The sequence below is a fragment of the Aedes aegypti genome, chromosome 1 (assembly GCF_002204515.2).
Source record: "Aedes aegypti strain LVP_AGWG chromosome 1, AaegL5.0 Primary Assembly, whole genome shotgun sequence".
In the NCBI taxonomy this organism is placed as follows: Eukaryota; Metazoa; Arthropoda; class Insecta; order Diptera; family Culicidae; genus Aedes; species Aedes aegypti.
Window position 1 is genome coordinate 308,099,556 of NC_035107.1, and position 23,277 is coordinate 308,122,832.

Here is a 23,277-nt window from a genome sequence, read left to right on the forward strand (position 1 = left end):
TAATCTGTGTCAGCTATCGAATTTGGATGACAGGCCATATCAGTGGAGGGATGGATTGGAACGTAAATCGTCGTATCGATCCGATTGAAAGGTGGAGGCAGTTTTACGATAAACATCCAAATTCCGTGAAGATGGAACACCAAGGCAGCTTACTTAATTGTAAAAGAAGGAGACAGGGTGTCCATCCATCCGGGAAAAACACGGGAATTTCATTTGGCCGGGGAAAATACGGGAAATTGTAGAACACAGCGGGAAAAATATGTATTCCGAATATAAGTGAACCAATTGCTTTCAATTTTAAGTAGGTACTGTAGACAAAACTGAAAAAAATTGCCACAAGATACACGTCTGACAACTCAAACTTCGCATTATGATTAACTTTTGGTGGGATGCTAGAGGGATAGTAAATGGTTTCTAGTAATCCTAATTAACAAAAATCTTAGGTTTCTTGAAGAGATTTTTGGCATTTTTTTGTAAATTTATACCGATTTCTTTTGAGATGTTTCAAAGATTTCTGGCGTCAAGATATTGAGCCAATTCAAAGGTGATCTTGTGGAAACATCATTGAGATCCTTGAACAATTTGTAGAAGGACACATAGTGATTCCCGACAAGCTTCTAGGTGAGATGCTTGATAGATTTCCATTAAGGTTCGTGGCATATTCTTGATGAGATTATTACAGTATTCGTAATGGGAATCTATGCGATAATTATTCAGGTAATTGAAGGTGCTTTGGAAAATAACTTGATATTTAAGTAGTGGATAGCTTATAACACTACAAGCAGGATCTATAAAATATTTTTTTATGCTCAGTAGGATTCAAGCGCTTAGTGGAAAGCTGATCTGAGCAATTCTCGCTGAAACCAGGCCGCCATCGGCACCCATCGTTAGAATTCCAATTTTATGTCACTGATCGCTAGCTTTCGATAAAACTTAAGGGTGGTCCTTTTTGTTTTCTCAAATTGGTGGACCCCTCGTACGCCAACTAGCTAAACAGTTTGCAAAAAAGTCCATTTTTTGATAAATCTGGGGTATTTCTTCACGTGATATGTCTCATATTTCCCTTGGAACACATACCAAACTTAATGGCATCGTATAGAGAAAGGATATAGCTTTCATTTGAAGTTAAAAAAAATCCGGCGGCCATTTTGAATTTGGCCGCCATCTTGAATTTTGTTAGAAAAATCGTTTTTTCACCATTAGCGCACCGCTCGTTTTGAATTCTGAGATCACCATCAGAAAGCTGAGGAAAAATTGCGTAAGATAGGCTACAGAAACAAGGTGTGCAATGGTATTTACCCTATGAAATGAACGATTTTCTAAAACATGTTCCACGATTTTGACGTATATGGCGAGTGCAATCAATGCAAACATCATTTTTTGTACAACAAAGATACAAGTTTTCAATAGTTGGTGTATTTTTCGAGTCAGATGAAGAATAGGAGTATTATTTTGAGTGAAAAAATCTGGCGGCCATCTTGGATTTTGACGCCATCTTGGTTTTAAGTAGTAGAATGAGTTTTCACCTTGATAACGTGAAGAAATACCCAAGATTTATCAAAAAATGGGCTTTTTTGCAAACTGTTTAGCTAGCTGGCGTACGAGGGGTCCACCAATTTGAGAAAACAAAAAGGACCACCCTTAAGTTTTATCGAAAGCTAGCGATCAGTGACATAAAATTGGAATTCTAACGATGGGTGCCGATGGCGGCCTGGTTTCAGCGAGAATTGCTCATCTAAAAAGATTTTTATGGAGTGGTTTTACTACTAAAAGTCTGGGCCAATTTATTAGGAGTTTCTGTTCGGAGGATTATTGGACATGCTTATCCTTGGTTAAGACTTGGTAAATTATTCTAGAGCAGATGGATTGCTAGGAAGATGCTGTTATGGATTTATGCCAACTTGTCAATTTTTTTAGTGAGCTTCATACAGGAACAATCAAATCGACACTGTTCCTTCGTAAGAGTTTAACTGACATGAGCGGATTCTCTTCATCGAACCTCTATTTCGCTATTGACTTGTCCAAATTAAATAATATTTTTTGTTTATGAAGTTAGTTATTCTTTTTCCTACATGGAAACATGTTACGAAAAGTAAATTAGTTTACTGCAATGAACAAATCTATGTCGTAATGTTCTTTTGGCGAGATATAGATTCTGCTAAAAACATCTATCCTTGGATACAATGAGATTAAATTTTTTTTAGGGTTATGGGCTATGTCTAACGCATAATTTGTAAGGCGTGAGGTGAATGGATTGCCCATTAAAATTTTATATTTTGGTGTGCCATTGACTGTTAATGTCTATTGACTGTGCTGTTGACACATTTAGATATTCTCCTTGAATTTTCGTAGTTAGTGCGACCGACTGAAAATAAATACTAGAAGCAACCAATATTCGGATAAAACAGCGCAATTAGGCTTAATCAGCTGATCATAAGTAAATAAATAGAATGCTATTCAGCTTACTTTTTAAATTACTAATCGAACTTGAGTTCACAACAAGTTCTTTTCTGTCGCTTGATAAAATGCTATAAAACTCAATAACAAACTTAAAAATATTACATACCTAAAAATTAAAAAGCAGCTGTTGCATTATTCTTCCTATTATTGTAATTTATTATTACTGCTGGATTTTCTGAAAGGAAACACCCGTCACTATTTTATTTCTAGTTAAATTTTTGAAGAACATTACATCAGTCTCGAACACGGACCCTCCTCTTTGTATCTAGAGTACATACCACTGCTTCATCAATGCGTTGAGCAAATCTTTATGATTATGATTTCACTCAATATGCTGATTACGTCTATTTGTGCTTTTACACATTAGAGATAGAACATTATCGGAACTTTGAAATCTCCAAGAAATGGAGATAGAACTCAATATAAACTTGAAAGTATTAACAAGTTTATTACTAACTTTTTGTAAATTTGAATCGTATTATATTCCTCAATTTGTTTTGAACCGCGATTGATTTACCAAATTCATAAACTACGGGCTACAATTCTTGTGCAATAAAAGTAATTAAAAAGTCATAACAAAATAAAATGAACGTAATAATGCAATAGATGCCAGTGACTAGGTTTGTGGTTAAAGCTTAAATGAGGATTACCAACAAACTTGAAACTGCCCAGGAAGCTGTTAGAACTTTGCTTGTTGTCGATGAAAATGCAGTTGTTTGATGCACTCGCTATTTAGCGCTGGAATTTTCTTTTATTCCTACATCTATTTGAATATTAATTTTAGTGTGTTATGTAATACAGTGGAAACTGTGCAGTGCATCAAACTACTCCTATAAAGATGTTTGAAAGTTTTTTTTTCTTCTGCGCTGTTTACTTTTCCAAAAGTCCAAAAGAAGTTCCAAACTGGTACGGTTATTACTTAATCTTAACTTACTGTACGAAGTTTGAAACCAGTTCAACTTTATCCTTACCAGGTTGCTTCAAAGTTTTGAACTTACTGTGTACTTATATATCGAACCAAAGTTCATTATAGGTGTGCTTAATGCTTTGATTGAATTTGATACTAAAGTTCAAAACGAGTTCATCATAAACGATTCATTCAACAAAAAAGTTCCAAAAACCTAATTCCGGACCGGATTAGATTTCAATACCTATCAAATCCTTTACTATATTTAATCTAACATGTAACTGCAATGGTATTACTATTTTTTACAATATTTAACAATCTTTATGTGAGAAAATCGAATGATCTAATATTATCAAAAAGTTTAAAAATCTTTACCTTTGAAAAAGTCTTTTGAATTTGAAAACGAATATTTTGAAAGACAAATCAAATATCAGTAGTGATTCAGCACTTAAGAACAAAGGTCGGAAAAATATCAAGTCGAAGCATCTCGATGTAGTCCGGTTTAAAAATTTTAGGCATCCGGGAAAAATCCGGGAATTGGAAAACTGATTTTGAATGGACACGCAGAGTTTCTAGAGGCTTAGATAGTAATAATTAGGAAACATGAAAAACGAACGGCATGTTGTTATCTAACTGAATAACATCGTAGTTATATCAGAATTCTTTCTTATATGGTGTCATTTGAAGTTGTAGTTAGCAAAGGGATATGAACTAACGTTCAATTCAGAAGCAGATTTGACATAGTAAGGCATAAAGTTGGAAACCTGTACCGAATGTACGGTTTGAGAATGTACGTATTGAGATGATCAAAGGTTCAAAAGAAGGAGGAGGCATTTTTGACTTAATCTGTTGGAAAAACGTTTGAAATGTATTGTCTTTTATTTCAATTTTGATGTATCGAGTTTACAGCTAACCAGCCACATATTTTTGCAAAATTTTGTGCTGTTCTGCTTGCTAGATTTCCACTTGATTCTGCTAGTTGTTTGGCCAGTACTTCGCCACCCTGATTTTTGTTTGTTTGTGATTAGCGTTATTGTAAGATCTTGGCACAATGCAATGCTGTGTGGAAGTTAAAAGTGTTTATTAATAGCCCAGATTACCTAAAACAAAGTTTTTTCCGAAACATTCTATATCGTGTTCTGTATTTTGTGTACATTGTTCAGTGAGGAAGCCACGAAGGAGGATGATTATGGATTTAGGTAGTTGTTTGAGCTAAAACGGTACACGCAAAAAAATTGTGCGGTAAGAACTACTATTTTAGGGGGTTAACTTAAGCGCACGCACCGGCAATTTTCAGCAGACCAGAAATGCGCTTGATTTTACCATGTCTGTAGTCGAAATCAGATTGTTGTAAATTATTTCTGTCAAATGTACCAGTTATATGGTGGGATGTACCGTAAACATAGTAAATTGGTCTAAAATTCCATGGTAGTTTCAAGAATGGGCGTAGTCAGCTACAATAGTAATTATTACCACAGAATTTTTTCCCGTGTAAGAATAAGTATAAGTATGAAAGGTATCACAGCAAGACCGCACGAGCATGCGGTCGTGTTTCAAAATTACTGTCATGATTTTTCTCGTATCCGCGTTTGAATTCAATACGGCTGGTGCGAATATAAATTTCTAATGGATCCAACTTATATTTTTTTTACAATTATAGCTAGTGGAACAATTATCTTTTTAAATTTGTCGAATAGGTGAAAAGTAAAAAGCGAGTTTTTCGAGAAGTCAGAAAGTTTGGTTTTCGCGTCTTTGAGGGTAATTTGTGTTTCTTTTTTATTTATACAAATCTTGCAGTCTTCTTTTTATTTATACGAGCAGTGTTTCGTAATGGATCAAGCAAGAGTATTAGTTTTAGCCTATCCAAGAGTATATTTTTTTCTCAATATTCGCGTGACTCGATTTGCAGTTATGGAAGAGGCGCGATTAATTGCTTAGAAATTTCGAGAGAAGAACTTGTTGAGTAGTGTTAGTGGAGGACCAAGATGCAGTACGAGACGTCCTCTGTCATCGTCAATATTGAGATACAGAGTTCCGGATTGGGCTGCAGCGTTGAGAACCAAGCGCAATCGAGAGAAGCTGGCAGGTACGTTCCGGCTCATGGCTATATCGCTCTATATCGTCGGAGGCAGTGTGCGTTATCGCCGGAATGATCCCCAACTACATCACACTGGCTGAGGAGATAACATACCAAGTAGCAAAATTAATGTTATGCTTTTGTTGAAGTGTCTGTTACAAAAATTCTTGAAAACCAGTAATTCTTCAAACATACATTAATTCAATCATAAACCTCTCATAAGACTAAAGTGGCCCATTCTAGAGACGGTGTTGGAGAGGAACTTTCAAGCATCACTTAAAACTTCTAATCTGCACTTATGACAGTCCTCAACACTTCAATAAATCTTCCACAAGTAGATCTCAAGGCAAGTTTAACTCACAATATTTTTGTCATGTTGATTTGGTTAACTGTTTCATAATTATATCTATCATAAATAACACAAAATGCAAATGGAAATATCTATGATGATAACTTTCCATTTTTTGTTCGATACCTCTGTGTTTACGATTGTCAGGCTTATTACATCGTGAATATCATACATGAAACAGCCGAAACGCGCAATGCGCTTCGATAATACTGCATTATCAGGAAAGGGGTCGTCCATATACCACGTGGATATGCATGGGAGGAAGGGAGAGTCTGGCCAAAGACCACGGTTCATACAAATTTTAAAATTTTTGTGTGGACCAATTACCACGATACCACGGGGATGGTCTGGAATCCCAAAAAACTGCCCACGTGGTTAATGGACAGCCCCAAAACAATTTAATTAATTTGGGGCCCGTGAATGTTGAACATTGCAGCATACGTGGATTCTCCGATCATGGCGTCCATCCCAAAACTCCGATTATCACAATCATGACTACAGTACTATTCAACACTGTCAAAGAATCATACATTTTGCTGAAATCGAGCAAGTGTAACAAGTACCACTCGAGAGTTCTTAAACTTAAGGCGATCTTGATGAAGACAAACTAATCTTTTTGAAGAACGTGATAAGATTTGTTCGTTTTATTCCAGTTCTGCTCCTATATAATGGTCAAGAGGAGGAAGACCACTGAAACTAATCGTTTGTGTTATTAGTAAGTGGTGCGCCGTAAGTTCTAGAACGACTTCCGTGAAGAACAGATCTGCAATACAATAAACTCCAAAAATATACATTTTAGTGCGTTGATTGATGGGGGAGAAATATATCATGTTCTCGACCAAGAGTTCTTACGCTCGCTCAAGACCGCGTTATTGCAGATAAGTACGAGGGTTTCATAAAACTGCTACCAACGTCAATTATTCTCACGCAGAGTCTCCACATTGTTTTGCCTGTCCAAATATCTGGCAGACCACTAAGGGCGGTTTCCATACAGACTGGCGGCCAAAAATATGTTTTCCATCTCATGCCGTATTTATGAGTTTTATGCTACAAATTTGATGTTTTATTTTCAAAAACAAGTTTTCGAGACTATCTTTTGAATAGGGCCTATAGCGAAATATTGAACTTGGTTACTTATAACGCATATAAGCCATTTATGCGATTAACGTTGTGCAAACCATTATAAATATTAAAACTTACATAGAAATAATGATATGAATGATTTAGCGAAATTTAGTTATTTTCTGAATTAGTTTTTAGCTGTTTTCAATAGAAAAAGGTTAAAAATATTGGAAAAATTCAAAAAGCCTTAAATTAAAAAAGTGCAAATTTGTGCAGCTAAATTCTTCACGATCCTTTAGTTCACATCTCAAAGTACCCTTGGAACTGAATTTAAGCCTGGGACAACTTGGGACAAAAAAGTACTCGATGTGTTAACTACAAGCTTATTCGATTTTTTAACCGCTTTATAAAAAAACATCATAAAAGCCACAGTTTTGAAGTTTTTTTTATTTTTCATTATTTCTAAAAAGCCTTTTTTGTAAGCTTTCAAATGGTGTAAAAACATTTTACGTAAGTATTATAGAAAAAAAGTTATATTAATTTGAGTAAACCATAGTTTTTGTTAATAAAAACAAGTTTTTCTCCATAGGCTCAACTTTGGCACCTCATATCTGAGTGTGCAATGTAAATCATGCTCTAATATTTTGGGGATTTCTTAGCAGACATGTTTACAATGAAATGGCTAACAAGAATTGAAATTTGGGGCACATCACTTTTTTGATTATTGGCCACCTGATAAGCCACAGTGGAGACACCAGAGCATGTTATATTCGACTGCCCTCGATTCAGGAATATACGAAACGAGATGATGTTAGAAACTGCAAGCGTTGGAATGCGGTGAACAGTGACTCACGAGTTTCGAGGTTATGTCAGGCGCGCAACGATCTATATCGCAGATTGTCGTCGCAAAGGAGATGGCGTGAAGACCAGAGAGCTTCGGGCCGCGATCGGAGTAGGCTACATCCTCGCCTGGGGACTAGATCGAATAGAGCGGTCGTAGTGTAGTATCGGTAATAATTCGTCGGGGTGCCTGCAAACCGAGTCGGAGTTTCCACCTTTCCAGGCTTAGTCCACCGTCGGGGTCTAGCCGAGTAATTTGCGAAACAGCACCGGCAAATAATCGTCAGGGCGCCTGTGAATCGGAAGTTTCCCTCCACCGGAATTGCAGGACCGACCTCGACAACTGCCCGGCCAACTTCGGAGTAGGCTAAGTCCACCGTCGGGGACTAGTTGAGTAGTCATCGGGGTGCTTGTGTACCAGAAGCTTCCCTCTATCGAAATCGCAGGAAACGACCACGGCAACTGCCCGGATATCATCGGTTCGGGATATCTTCCGTCGCCGGGGAAATCTTCGTCGGAGTAGGATAGATCCACCGCTGGGGACTACTCTGAGTAGTACGTTACGTATCACCGACTTGAGACGTCGGAGCGCCAGTGAACCGGAAGGCATCCTCCAACCGGAATTGCTGGACCGACCTCGGCATCTAGCTGGTCAACCAGGAGAGCTCGAAAAGCAGCAATAATTAGGGCAGAGCAATAGAGAACGAGCCGTCGTAGAGTAGCGAAGTACACAGGAGCGTCCAGTAGAAGTGCACTTCAGGACTCTGGCGTGAGGCCAAGAGAATGCGACGTCGCACAGAAAGCGGTGCAAAGTCTCGGTGAGATTCAACCGCCAATAGGGTAACGCTAACAGTTGGCGCCAGCGGCAAAAAGTACAGGCAACAACCTTTCGAACATTCAGTTTCTTTCACTGGCCGCCGAGCGACGACACTGTTGTTTGTATTCCACCCACTGATCGCGCTGGATTCTCATTTTGTTCAAACTTTCAACACAAGCGCATGGAAGAATGGTAGTTGGAGAACTGTCAAAACGTATGGAAAGTAATGAAAAACGTAAATTATTTGCAATTAGGAACCTGGATAAAAAAAGTAGTGATAAGAAATCAAGTGTAAAGTGAATACATAACTTTTTATGTTTAGTTCATCTTCCGTGGTGCTTTCTTTGCTTTAAGATTTCGTTTTTACTACCACTGAAAAAGAGCCATCTATTGGCTTTTCAGTTTTGAATATCGCCCTATTGCGTAAAAGAGTAGTCGCAAAGACACCGTAAAAATGTTGTAGTGGGCAGCGTTTTTGGCGAAATTAAGCTCCAACGGCGTACTAGCAGAACAGCTAGAGGCTGAGACTGACGAAGTGCATGAGCACAGCCCTCCCCCAATGGAGTTGCGTGATGTAGTTCCGGGAGAGATCGTGGCATATGAACAGTAGGGAATGTTTTTGTGAGTCATACACCTGTTTTTTGTTTAATTTATAAAAAATACTATCGTTTTTGTTGCTACTTGCCATTCATTCAGTTCTATTCCATCAGGATATGCATCATGAACATCTCGTTTTAATCCATAGAACCTGCATAACGATCTGCAAACGTTTTTTTTATATGAGTATTCGAAAACCTAGAAGTTCTAAGAAATTTCTGAATCCTTTACATTCCAATTGCAGACGTAATTAATTTCGTTTCTTTTTCAGGATGTATTTCAGTGATCATGGTGCTGATTCACTATACTCATCACTTAACCATGTCAATCTTGACTTTCGTGACCGGTAAGTGTTGGATACAATAAGCCTTTTAGCTGAAAAGATTTGTTTTTCAATCACCTCCCTGCTTATTCAATGGTAGGACTCGCAGTATAGAACCCTGTTTAGTGGACTCCAATTGCCCGGTTGGTAACAAGACGAATTGTCCTCAGGCGATAGTTTACCAACAGGCTATGGAAGATGGAGAGACCCGGCGAACTGAATTGTGATTTTAATCATGATTTCAAACGTTCTCGAACAACGGCCAAAGAGGATCGCCACCAATAGACAGCAGTCCCGTAAGCTTCCTCCAACTTGAAATCGTAAGTAATTGATTTTCTAAATTTATCTCCGAACTCTTGCTGTTTTGTCGGTCACACATTGTAGAATTTGTTCTCATTTAATTACGAAGCCAGAGAAGCAAAACGGCCCTTCTGTATTGGTCCTTGATGAATAACAGTAGAAAGTGAAAGCCCTGAAGGGTGATCCATGATAAAACTCATTTTTCTCGCTTATCTACTATTGGGAGTAGGTGTTTTATTTTACTGGCATGATAGGTAATCCCAGAACATCTAATAACAATAATGTCCCCCAGGTTTGCAGCTTATTTAGATGGGTTTTTATCATGCACTATTGTCGCCCCCAATCTAAACAGAGCTGTAGCAGTAGATGATAAATAGGTTCTCATGATGTGCTATTTCGGATCATGATTGTTACAGGGAGCGATAAAAGAGAGATATTCTAAATTTTCGCAGAATTCAATCTTTGAATAGGGTCATAAATCATTCCATTACCTCAACTAGTTGCATCTGTATTTCGAAGGACTTCTTATGAAATTTACGTAGGAATTCAGTGAAAGATTCTTCCAAGAATTTTTTCATGTGTTTTATTCCTAAGAATTTTTTAGGAATTCTTCCGGTATTTCCTGAAATAAAGTATTCTATTGAATGCCACTATAACCACGTAATGTAGTAGGGGATGGTACACAAATTATGTCACGCTAAATTTCAACTTTTTCGACCACCTCCCCCCCCCCCACCCCCTTTGTCACACTTTTTGCATTAGTCCTCTGAAAATTTTGTAAGGCTTGTCACGCTTGGCTCGACCCCCTCCCCTCCTTGGAGCGTGACGTAATTTGTGCATGACCCCTAGCAATGAAATTTCTATCAGATTTTTTTTCTGACTATTCATCCAATATGCACTCAAATAAGCACCTTTGGGATCTTGATAATTTTTAGAAATTTTAGTTTCTTCCCATACTGACATAAAATGCATACTTGGTATTCCATTTACTCAATGCCTACTTTTGTCGAATGGGCAGTCTAGCAAATGAGTAAACTCAGTATTCTTATTGAGACAAAGAAACCGGCACGGCTGTCTGCGATGCGAGTTCCACCATAACGCTCAGATTGCTTGCGTCTGTAGGGCACGGTCTACTGCGTTGCGATGACGACTCCTCGGTAGCTAATGGTAACATAGAACGAGCAACAACGAGTCCCAGCAAGCCATAAAGATAATTGGTTTTCCATTTTCTAAATGGTTCGGCGTTTTCCCTCCCTCATCAATGACGTTCGCTCGTTCGTTCATTGCTCTCGGAGCTCATCCGACTTGTAGGCCGTTTGAGTTTTTTTTATATGCACCTATTTCTATGCTAATGAGGTCGGTTCGGTTCATTTTTTTTCGGGAGGTCGATTTTTCGAAAATTGCTTCAAGGATCTTCGGTCTTCGATTCTTTGCTGGTGTTAATAATAATCACTTTGTACCCCTTTTTTACGCCAGGTTGGTTATATAATGGTATAACAATACCGATTTTCGTGTCGGTAAATGAGGTCATCCCGTTACCTTGAAGTTGAGAGTTTTTCAACAGTGATTAAACTAGAGCATATACAAAAAACTGGCAGAATTCTGAAAAAATAGATTTCAGTAATAGCAAACGAAAGTCTTTCAATTTGTACGAATGCTTCAAAATAGACAATAAAATGTGCAATAAAAGTTTTTTTGTTCACTTAAATGTCATGCCAGCAGCCACCTGTAATGTATCATACTAAAACTGTTCGGCACTTCGTGAACTTCGGAAATTTACGATTATCCATTTTTACAATCGCAGGTAATTGGCTTATCGAAGGAAATAGTTACGACTTGAAAGCAGATTAGACCATTTTCGATAATGCTATTATACGTTCCGTATGCTAATGCTCTTATTTTTTCCACTCCCTTAAAGTGAAGAAGAATTCGGTGGTTTGGGTTGCTTTAAGATACACCGTCACGCTATTTGGAACCGTTGCTTCAGTATAATTGGAAATAAGAGACGCGAGCAAAGCAACCATAATCGCGTTTCGTGTCGGCATGGCGAGAGTGATCGCAGTAGCCATTGAGGGGAGGGTGGTACAGGATGCCTTATCCCAGTGATTCCCAAAGTGGGCGAATTCGCCCCCCAGGGGGCGATTTTCACTCTCAGGGGGGCGAAAATTTGTGAAACTGAATTTGGGGGGCGAAAAAAACAGAAAGGGGGCGAAAGTGCTTGTACGTGAGTAATTGAAAATAACGACTCATAATATTTGTAGAAGACACTCAATGTATGCTATTTCAGAATCATATAAGGTAAAACTTGACCATACTCAAAATCAAAATATTTGTGTAATGCATACAGCTTATTTGTACCTTTTGTGATTTTTTGTTATGTAACAGTGCAATAGAAGTGGTAAAATATTGTGGATTTTCATATATTTATTTTAATATTTGAAAAGGACAAAAAAGCGTCTTCATGATCATCAAACATTGATCAGAAATTTCTAAAATTCATTTTATCAATTTTAGAAACAACTTTTGTTTTAATAAAACGTTCACGAATGCATATAAGATTTGAAAAGCAGGAGGTCGACCAAAACTATTTCGATGGGCACAGTTGAGTGAAATCTGATTCAGAAGACAGTAATGAACGCAAAATTATTGAGCATTTGCAATTATAAGTTACTGATCAGTTGACAATTTTAATAATTATCCATTATCGTAATGTTGGAATATTTTATTGATAATAGAAAAAATGAAGAGACGATATATTCGCTCTCCACATCTCGATATTGAAGAGACCATTGAGATAGGGAGAAATCGAGACAAAGAACAAATTTTTATAGAATACTAGATTGAAAATCACTCTGTTACCAGAAAAATCAAAAACAAACAGACGTCATGTTGTCTTCGCAATTTGTTTTGAATCTCGAAAGTCCAGTCTAGTTACCTTCGATAATGGACATATCGACATACGCAGAACGAAGGGACCGAAGCAATCATCGACATAGGGAGAGATATCGAGATGTAGAACATCGAGATGTGGAGAGTCGACTGTAGTTATTCCATAACTCTTTTATAGATATGCAAATCGAGGATTTTTTTTTAGGACCTAACCCGGATTAAGTGTTACTCAGTGATTTATGGAAAACGTACTCTAAGCATTCATAACAACAAGATACTTGTATTATTTTCTGCTGTAGTTAAACTTACCTATTTACCTATAAACATCTGTATAGAATTAGCACCAAAAAGATCAGAATTGGAGTCCTTCACTTATCTTTGGAAGGCAAAAACATCCCCCAGTCTAGTCTGTCTGAATATCGACCAATATGCTTCAAAATCAAAAACATTTTCATCACGTGGGAAATGCGAACAGAAAATCAACAAGCAGCTGTCAAACCAAAACTTCCATAAAAATGATCAGAGTACGCCTAGAAATGTACGGTCGTGATTTCCATACGCTAAAAATGGTTATATAATTTATGTAACAGAAAGAGCGCCAACTCTTAAAGAATTGTTGTGCTTGGTGAAAATTATGTATAAGTCATGTACAACTGCTCAAATATGTTTCTATTTTAAATACGGCCCGAAACATTCTGATGAATTCTATTCATTGGGTTCATTTCCTGCATTGAACTGAAGGAGCTTTATGTGAAGTATTTTAAGTGTGCATTTTGAATGTGGTTTCCTACGAGACAAGCAATCACGGTTAGCTTTCGTGGAAAAGATTGTGTTTAATTTGAACAACCTAAATTTTCGACTCCGCACCCCCTAGGTCATCACATATAAAATACTTCACCAGTAACATTGGAAGTTTGATCAATTTTTTATACACCTATGATAAGATGTAGATCATAATCTCAACACAGTATAGTGGTTATTAAATACAAAAATATAAATTACATTTCAGGGGGGCGATTCTGAAATATATTGACCTCAAGGGGGCGAAAGTCAAAAAAGTTTGGGAAGCACTGCCTTATCCGAACAAAAATCTTAGATTACAGTTTTCTGTTTTTAATTTCTGAATTTCAACTAGATGCGTATTTTCAAAATGAATGTTCAAAATCATTTGAAAATATTACTATAACGAAATGCTAACGAAGAAGTTTGTCTCCTTTTCCCCAACAGTTTTTTCCTTATCGCATTTCGTTTTATTCGCTTTCATCCTCTAAACTTCTCACAGCGAGCAAAGGAACGTTTTTTGGTGGTGTTGCCTTTTCGATATGGAAGAGGAAGGACGCGGCGGCGGATCAGAATCAAGATGGCTGCCTGTCATGTCGGGGTTAATTTATAGCGAGGGAAACCTGAAACGCGATTGAAATTTTGTTTTCCTTTTGTAATTTCGTTTTTGTTTTCTCTCTCGGCTCTCCGGTTTGGCGGCCTGCTTAGTTTAGTCATGGGACCAAAGCAGAGAAGGTTCTTTGTTCTGCACATGGGACATATTTGAAAACCGGACCGAAGAAACTGCACGCGATGATGAAACGAGGCTCTTGGCTTTGTGTTTGATACAAATGATGAACAAATGGACGGTCAACCAGAATTTGGGGGTGAAGGAGAAAAATTGATCGTAAAAAGCCTGATGAGAAACGAAGGGAAAAAACGTCCGAGTAAAATTTATGTAGCTCTTAAAAATCTAAATTCGGTCCCAAGCTACAGGATTAAAATGTTCAAAATATCTGACATTTTAAGAGGTTTTCGGTTAATTTATTTTTGTTCGAGATACGAGATTAACGGGGAGAGATTAGTTGCCAAGACACATTCTTAAATTAATGTCAGCAGTAAGCCTCAGTTTAGCAAGGGCACTTCATTATCGTTGAAATGAAAGTGAAACTGTGCAAACAGAACGTAAATAGGCAAACAATCGACAGTGACAACCGTCTGACCTGGGAGGGAGGCACCGATACTACACACGAAATATAGAACAATGTTTGTTTGAACTGCAAGATAACTCCAGCTTGCCAACAACAATCAAGGCAGGCTTGGGGAAAATCGCTAGTTTTCTTTTGTTGTGTGCTTTCGATTTTTCCTGACAAACATGGAAAAAGGGCCACAGTTTTATATGCACTAAATATTCATTTTTATTGGAAAAAGTAAAACGATGCGTTTTCCAATGCTTTATATTCAATCCGATTGAAAGGTGCTCACGTGACATTACTTGCATTGTGTGCATGAATTGATTTTCATTCTATTTTTGTCACTTTTGATGAAATGCGAAAATGTGTTTTAATCAGTTACGCGCTTTTTCCATGTTAGTCCAATGTTTGAGATCTGGGCTCACAGTGACAGTTCGTGACAGCGGAATCCCGGCTCACTATGACGTACAGAAATTTTGTATTGGTTTCTCCCTCCCAGCGTCTGACATATGTTTTCCCGCAAAGCAACCTGTGGACGCATTTAATCATCAATAAAGTCGGCGCCTACTGCGACCTGCAGCAATCCATCACAGTCCTCCGTGTCTGTCAACAATTCCGGGCCAATCAAATCCAAATATCAACAAAATAAAATCGTAGAGAGCGCGAAAATGAGGTAAAAAGCTCCAGACGTAAACATTAAGCGACACATTCTTAAGTGAGAGTCAGCCAGCTTCATGCACTTTATTAGCACTAAATACAAATTTTTATTGGGTGATAAAGAAATTTAGTGCCAATAAAGAGCGCTGCACTCCTAAAAAGTGGTTCCGGTTTGCGTCTGCCCGGCCATATCTGCACTTTTATTCAGTTATTTTTTACAGTCGTCACCGGATTCCTTTCAAAGAGTAAATAGAGACACTACTCGAGCTAGAATAATGGCTGCTTAGATGAAGCACCGGTGGCCCGAGTAATTAGAAATTTTCCAACCCTGCATGGGCCAGACTTTTTCGGGAAAAAGTGGTCCCTCGGTACCTGCCCTTTCGTCCATGAGAAAAATTCCACGAAATCAAACTCGTAAAGCGTCAAACTTTGAACATAAATTTTAATTAAAATTTTAAATCAGTTCCAGACTGTGAGCGTTCTTTGCTTCTTCTTGTTCGCGCACCATTCGGTGCTGAACCCCTTTCGTGTATCGTTCGTTTTCCGTTTCGGTGGTCGGAGGCAGTCTCTGGAACCACGGAAACTTGTTTGCTGGTTGGTTGATATAACTACAACGTAGGCCGTGCTCGAAAAGAGCAAAGTTTTAAATTAAGTTTTGATTAAATTTATAACATACCGTCCAACTGGAAAGAAGGAATGCGAATGAAAAATCCGACGGCCATGATTGAAAAGAAGCGAATATCGCTTCCTGGGGGTTTTGCTCGATTCAGAGTTTTGTCTTCGAAAAATTTAATTTCATTTTGAAGACAACATGTTTATGTGCTTCAAGCTATTTCTGTTAGGTTGTGTAGGGCTGATGATAAATTCAACGGAGATGTGACTCAAAGCATATTCAAAAAAATAAATTAAATGACAATAAACACAGTTGTCATGACAAGAATGTGCAAATTTACGAAAAAAAAAACGATTCTTCTACGTAGGGTGATGTGCTAATTGTTATTGTATTGAGGGGTCTATTTTGTAAATGGAGCTGATTTATGTGACTCGTCTGTAAACATTGTCGAACAAAAGCAACATGCATATTTCAGATGTCACCCGTCCACTGCCATATTAATCCAGTCACAAAGAGTGACAACTGTCGAAAAATTTGAGTGGCAGAGCCATGTCGAGCGGTTTTCTTGGTCAATAGTGACTCCAGTCGACTCGACTTATAGAATAGGGCCCTAAAGCTTCGATCAATGAGAGCCTGCAGTTTTCCTAGTGTTGAAGTGCAGTGATGCTGATACAAACCGATGCCAAACAATTCATTCCCAAGACGGTTTTGCATTGTGAAATATGACTTTGATAAATGTTGATTGTTTATTGGATGCAATGGAATTATCACTTTCTGTTGCCTATATCCGTCGTGTCAATAACAGTTCACTGTGATACAGTGAACGGTCAAAATACAACATTTCAACGATTATCATAAATGTTTAACTAGATTATTTAGAACATCGGACATCCCCCTCCATTCCTACAGCATGATGAAATATATAGATTCTCCTTAAAATTCATTGGCCCTATCAAAATACAGTCCAAAAATTGCTTTTGACCTTACAAATGCATGACGGCCCACAGTGCAACCAGCAGAACATCATGCACATATTGATGCATACATTTTTTCTCTCAGTCCGACGAAGGAAAACTTTGTTTACGTTCTCAATCATATGTGCTCGTTGAGGGAATTCCGTAGATTATAGAAGTTTTACGGCGTGTGATTGAAATGAATCCTGCAGTGAACGTGTGCGAAGGTTTTTCATAGTGTAAATAAGTGCCCGCTGAAATCAAACAGAGGAACCGGAAGAACTATACATGCGATTTCAGTAAAAAAGTACAAAGTGGATCATTCAACTAAATTATTTATCGAAATACAGTAGTTTTATTGCATCTTTGTTGTACAAATGGATGAACCATAACATCTTTCACAATATTACACTTGGAAAACGAATCTATATTGTAGGTAAGTTCGAATATCCGCGGTAGTGAAACATTTTAAGTTTGATACAACGAATATTAGCGCTTGCGACGAAGTAGATCCATAGTAAACCATATTTGGTCGGTGTTTAGACAGACCGGACTACATGGTTTTTTGGCGTTCTAAAGATACGTTAAGGACTTCATTAATTCTGATTTTTTCGATGCTATTTTGACACTGATGTCAAATAGATAAGTTCTATTATTACAGCAAATAATGCGAATATTTTGATATTTGGAATGCCTGGGGTACGTTTTCCTGAAACCTTTAAAAAGCACTTGGTTCGGTCTGTCTGAACACCGACCATTTGAACCCTCTGAGCAGAATCTTAAAAAAGAAAATCAAAAAATAGATTTGAGTATTGTTCCTTTTATTTCTGCCCATATTACTTGACCCATGACAAATATTTGAGGGGCTTACCTTAACCGAGTGGTTAGAGTCCGCGGCAACAAAGCAAAGGCATGCTGAAGATGGCAGGGTTCGATTCCCAGTTAGTTCAGGATCTTTTCGTAAAGGAAATTTCCTTGACTTCCCTGGACATAGAGTATCATCGTACCTGCCACACGATATACGAATTCGAAAATGGCAACTTTGGCAAAGAAAGCTCTTAGTTGATAACTGTGGAAGTGCTCATAAGAACACTAGGCTGAGAAGCACCACCTGCAATCTTCATCGGTGTCAGTTAACTGCATCCGCTATACATTAGTAATATAAGACAAAATTAGGCATTTAGAAAATAAAGAACAATTTGCTTTCATTTTTGAAAAACGTCATTATTGACTCATTAACTATTTACAGATTGGAAACCTTTTTGCTCAAATTAAATAAAAAACGGGTTTTTAGTGTTTGAGAAAAAAAAAGTTCGACAGTGTTATGGAAAGGATAGAAGGAGTTTCTAGGAGAAGCCATGGACGAGTTTTGGAAATATTTCGTAAAACAATTTCTGGACAAATTTTATTTATTGGAGAAACTTATAAGTAGTTGGAGTACCGTGTACATTCCGCTCCTAAATGCTTATCTTTGACAGATACGCGTATTTCGACTACCACTAAAATGTATACACGGTACTCCATCTACTTTTAAGTTTCTCTATTGAGATTCTGCTCAGAGGATTCGAACATTAATAAGAATTTATTTATTGAATGCTAAGGTATTTTTATCAAATAATTTAATGACCGAATTGATATATTTAGTTGAAAAACTACTTATGGTAGCGGCGTGGTCTGTAGGTTGTGCAGGCTCTTAGGTACCTCGATAATTTCCATTTCTTGAATGAAGGCCTTGAATGTTTTTACGGCATAGAGTTTTTGACTTATTTCGAAATATTGGGAATATTCATAGGGATTGCGAGTGCAGTGCGAAGGCCCAAGCTGACGTGTTCGGATTGGCGCGCTTTCGGAGTGAGTTTGAATCGGTCTTCGCGTGTTGATGTCGAAGTTATGACTGTTCTGTCAAGGATGGATTATCAAGTGGAGAGATAGTTTCAAACACATTTTTATCAAGGCTATTTTACATTTACACAGCTGGTAGCGGTCGGATAGCAAAATCATAGTGACTTTACTGCCGTGAATCGCAAGTCAGTCCCATCTGAAAAAGTAGGCATTGGGGTGTGAAGTTTCCAAACTCGTTTTTCAAACGAATATTCACAAAATTGCAGAGGATTGAAACATGTTCAAATCTTAATGAAACTTTCACAGATTGTTTTTCACTACGATATGGGTTTGTTCACAAATTTCATAACGCCAAAAATGGCAATTTTCGATACCCACCCACCCCCTCGTGACGCATTTTGTATGAATATTTTTAAATTTTTGTATGAGCTGTAACATTTTTAGGACACCCACCCATCCCCTTCAGCGTTATGAAATTTGTGAATGGACCCTATCTTCTTCTTTCTGGCATTACGTCCCCACTGGAACAGAGCCTGCTTCTCAGCTTAGTGTTCTTAAGAGCACTTCCACAGTTATTAACTGAGAGCTTACTGTGCCAATGACCATTTTTACATGCGTATATCGTGTGGCAGGTACGAAGATACTTTATGCCCTGGGAAGTCGAGAAAATTTCCAACCCGAAAAGATCCTCGACCGGTGGGATTCGAACCCACGACCCTCAGCTTGGTCTTGCTGATTAGCTGCGCGTTTACCGTCACGGCTAACTGGCTAATGGGCCCTATCTTCCTGAGAAAAATATAGAAATGATCAAACGACGGTTTATTTTTGTGTTACACGGTGCGCAAATCTGTAGTGGGACTGATATGCGATTACTTTTCATTACTGGACAATTTAACTTGCTGTTTTTTCCTACTGTTTCCGAACAAATCTTATTATCTCATTAGGCAGCTGAAAGAGCATTAGAAGATATGTTGAAAACTGAGCTCAACTCAATTTTGACAAAAAATCAGATGGGACTGACTTGCGATTCACGGCATTTTAGTGACTAATATGATCAAAATAGTGACAAAATAGGGACTGAAAAGTGACTTAAAAGCGACTATAAAACTACAAGGATTGATCGTAAAAACGGCTTGAAATGAAAATATGTTCTATATGGATATTAATCAATCTAGATATTGGGTGAATTTAGAATGTAGAGAACTGCATTAATTTGAAGTATTTCATAACAGTTATCTGTCCGGGATAAAACTTGATTTCCATAGATGATCAAACGCACAATTGGAGATTTTACTTCTCATGTTTTTTACGAGACGAATATTGGCTTGGTATAGGATAATATTTTATATTTTTGATTTCACTTGGAGAAATAAAAAACTCGTAGCAAATTTGTGTCAAAATTTCTGTTAAATTAAACCCTATCTTCGATATAACAATATCTCCATAACACAATTGATCATTGACGAACTTGAGACATATTGAATTAGATAAATGTTGTGCATAAGTACATAATTAGAAAATGGTTTCATGCGTTTCAACTGAACTTTTAATAAATGAATTGTTTAAAACTATCACATCACTCAGTGGCAACTCGTAATTTAACGTTCTATATGATCTATGACCCTGAAAATGACTAATTTTGTATACATACTTAGATTATAAAGCAGACAGTAAACGATTAGAATCGCATATTTGTTGATGGAATTCATGAACAGGTGGATTTTACGGTAGGGTATAGTAACTGATATCACGATTGATTAATTATTATTTTCTAACAATGTTCAAGTATTCATTATAGGAACGTGTTTTTGTGTAGAAATAGTTTGCCAAAGTCGTGTAAAAACAGTTCCTGAAATTTCTAATGTAATTTCTGAAATGATTGCTAGCAAAATTAGTACACGCTTTTGAAGTCCTGGACGAGTTTCTGACAAACTCTTTGATTCCTTATCTTTCACACTATATTTGTCTTTATAACAACAAATAACTATTTCTTGCTGTTTGTGTTTGAAAAGCTAACCCAGCCTTAAATTTCCAGATCAAGTAAATAGTAACTTTAGTGTCTTTTTGGTGGAAATAGTAGCTTTCAGTGACCAGGTCGAAGGTCGCGAAGGTCATGATGGTGTTACACGGGGTCAAATTTCCAATTAACTCATTATTAATTATTATTATTAATGAGTCATTAATATTTTATATGTCGCGAAATTTTTCCTGACACTCCTCTAGTTTTTTCTTAACTACATTTTATTCTGGTATTTCTCCAAAAACTGATCAAATATTCATCTAGATATATTTGAGGGGCTTAGAAGCAAATGGGTGTGAGAAACAAACACTTTGTTTGGAGAAAATCACTTTGAATTTTTTTTCAGCAATTTTTCATTTCATATAAAATGTCAAAGAACCAACGTTATGTTCTTTCTTTTGTTGGACAAAAAAAATAATCTAAAACAGTGTCGGAATGCTTGAAAACAGTAGAGTGATGTAGTATACTCAACGACCTAAATGTCTCTACACCTCTTTGTGTATCGCCAGATTTTTTCCTTTTATTGATCAGGTTCGGTTGGTTCGCCTCGACAAAAAATAATAATAAAACATCGAGAAGAAAACAATAATAAAACATATAAGAAAGGCTGAAAATGCATGCTAGATGAATAATATAAACTCATTCTTTCAGAAAAGAAACTTGTGTAAAATGTATTCTGCTTTCATATAATGTAAGTTTGATATAAAGTGAAACAAATTTACGTTAAACCTAGGTAGGTGTATATCGACTTCAGATAGTTTTTGCTGAATTCCCAAAGTAATGTTTAATACAATTTTTGGAAAGGATTTCTAACAAAATTCGAACAGAATGTTGGGAGAAACCATGGAAGAGTTTTGGAATTCGACGTATACTAGTTTCATTATAGATTTATGGTGAAAGGAGTTGAGAAACTACTAATGGTAGGGTAGTGGTCTGTAGGTTGTGATGGTTTGTAGTTTAGACCACCACGATAATTTATAATACTTGAATGAAGGCCTCTAACTAACTTTAAGAAATATTAAGAACATTCATATCTAAATCAGTATCTAAAATTATTACAATTTTCTTCTCTCTGGCTTCACGTTCACTCGAACTTACATATTTTTTTGTGGGCCAAAGACTAGGGAGGGGTTGTGGCCTGAAACATCCCAAGCTGGACGGGAAATCGAACTCGCTGTCTCCGGACAGGTAAAACCGCATCTTACTTCTAGACATGGCTTATGTCAGGAACTCCGCTATAATATCCTTCCAAAAGTTCGAAATATTTGTTTCAAGAAGTTCTTCTAGGGATTTGTGACTGAATAAGTGTCACACATTTAATTACGATTAACTGCGTGTATCCAAATCTACTATTCAATCAATTGTTAACATTTGCAAAAGCATTAAAAAAGATGAAAAGCTCCATGCTTTTGGTCCTTTGTGCAACTTCGATTATTTTGATTAATCACGGAGTTGCAACTACGAATTGTACGGTCTCAATGCATATGCTTGATTGTTGAAATTTTAAAATATTTAGAAATGACAATTCAGCTAGAGGGGTTGGTGATCTGATTTTGATAATACAGTAGAAGTTCGTTATAACGACAACTTTTATAGCGACAAAAGCTCTCTATAGCGACATTCTTCGGTCCATTGAAAAATATTAAAATGTTTAACTCATTCTATATAACGACTTTTCTCTATTACGACGGTCCCTTGCGATGTCGTTATAGCAAGCTTCGACTGTACTTTTAAATTGATATGAAATTTATAGGAATTTGGGCTAAATAAACATCATGAGTACAATTGTGGTAGCTACAAAAGACTGAGTCGTACAATTGTACATTTTTGTAAAATTTTAGTTTATGATCACTTAAAATTATCCCGTGAATATTTTCTGATGGTGTTAAAACTATCGATTTTCATGAAAATCTATATAAATAAAAATGAAATGGTGTTTGTATGTCACGAGTTGGCCTGAGAATGGACCATCCAATTTCAAAAATTCTATTGTAGTTATGTTCCTGGAGTGTTCCGCATGTTTGTATGTAGAAAAAGCTCGGATTGAAGTGAAATTCGAAAAAAGAGAGAGTGATGGAAGTGTAGTTTTGTAAAGGACGTTTCATGGCGACTTTCAACAGCTTACTTGATGGCAGAACGAAGTTTGCCGAGACCACTAGTTGGAGATAAATGGGGGTTATCTTTTCATAATGGAAATGTCCTAGGCTTGCCTGGGCGTATAGTGTCATCGTACTTGCCACACAATATACAAAAGCGAAAATGGCAACTTTGGCAAAGAAAGCTCTCAGTCAGGGCCGGATTTACAAATGTGGGGGCCCTGGGGCCATTGTCTTGTGGGGACCCTTTTCCCAGATAAAAAAACTATATTTATACATTACAATAGATTGCAAATTTTTTATGTTTTAGTAAGATTATCATTATAAGAAGTCATGTTTTTATGTTTACAGACTAAACTCAATGTTTTTGGGGCTTATTCGTCAACAACAAAATTTGTTTGATGATTCCTTTTTTGTTGGTACCTTAATGCAAATTATGCTTATTCATTACTTGTTGAATATGAATTTGAATATTGAAGTTACAGATTTATTTAACAATTTTGAGTTGAAGAAATTGGTTTAAG

At 37.0% G+C, this 23,277-nt stretch overlaps 1 long non-coding RNA gene across 1 annotated transcript; it reads left to right on the forward strand.

The window, feature by feature from the left end:
- The first annotated feature begins 9,375 nt into the window (after nucleotides 1-9,375).
- Nucleotides 9,376-9,930, forward strand: LOC110674245. Its single transcript, XR_002498760.1, has 2 exons — nucleotides 9,376-9,455; nucleotides 9,532-9,930. It is a non-coding gene; the product is annotated as an uncharacterized LOC110674245 (long non-coding RNA).
- Nucleotides 9,931-23,277: the final 13,347 nt, after the last annotated feature.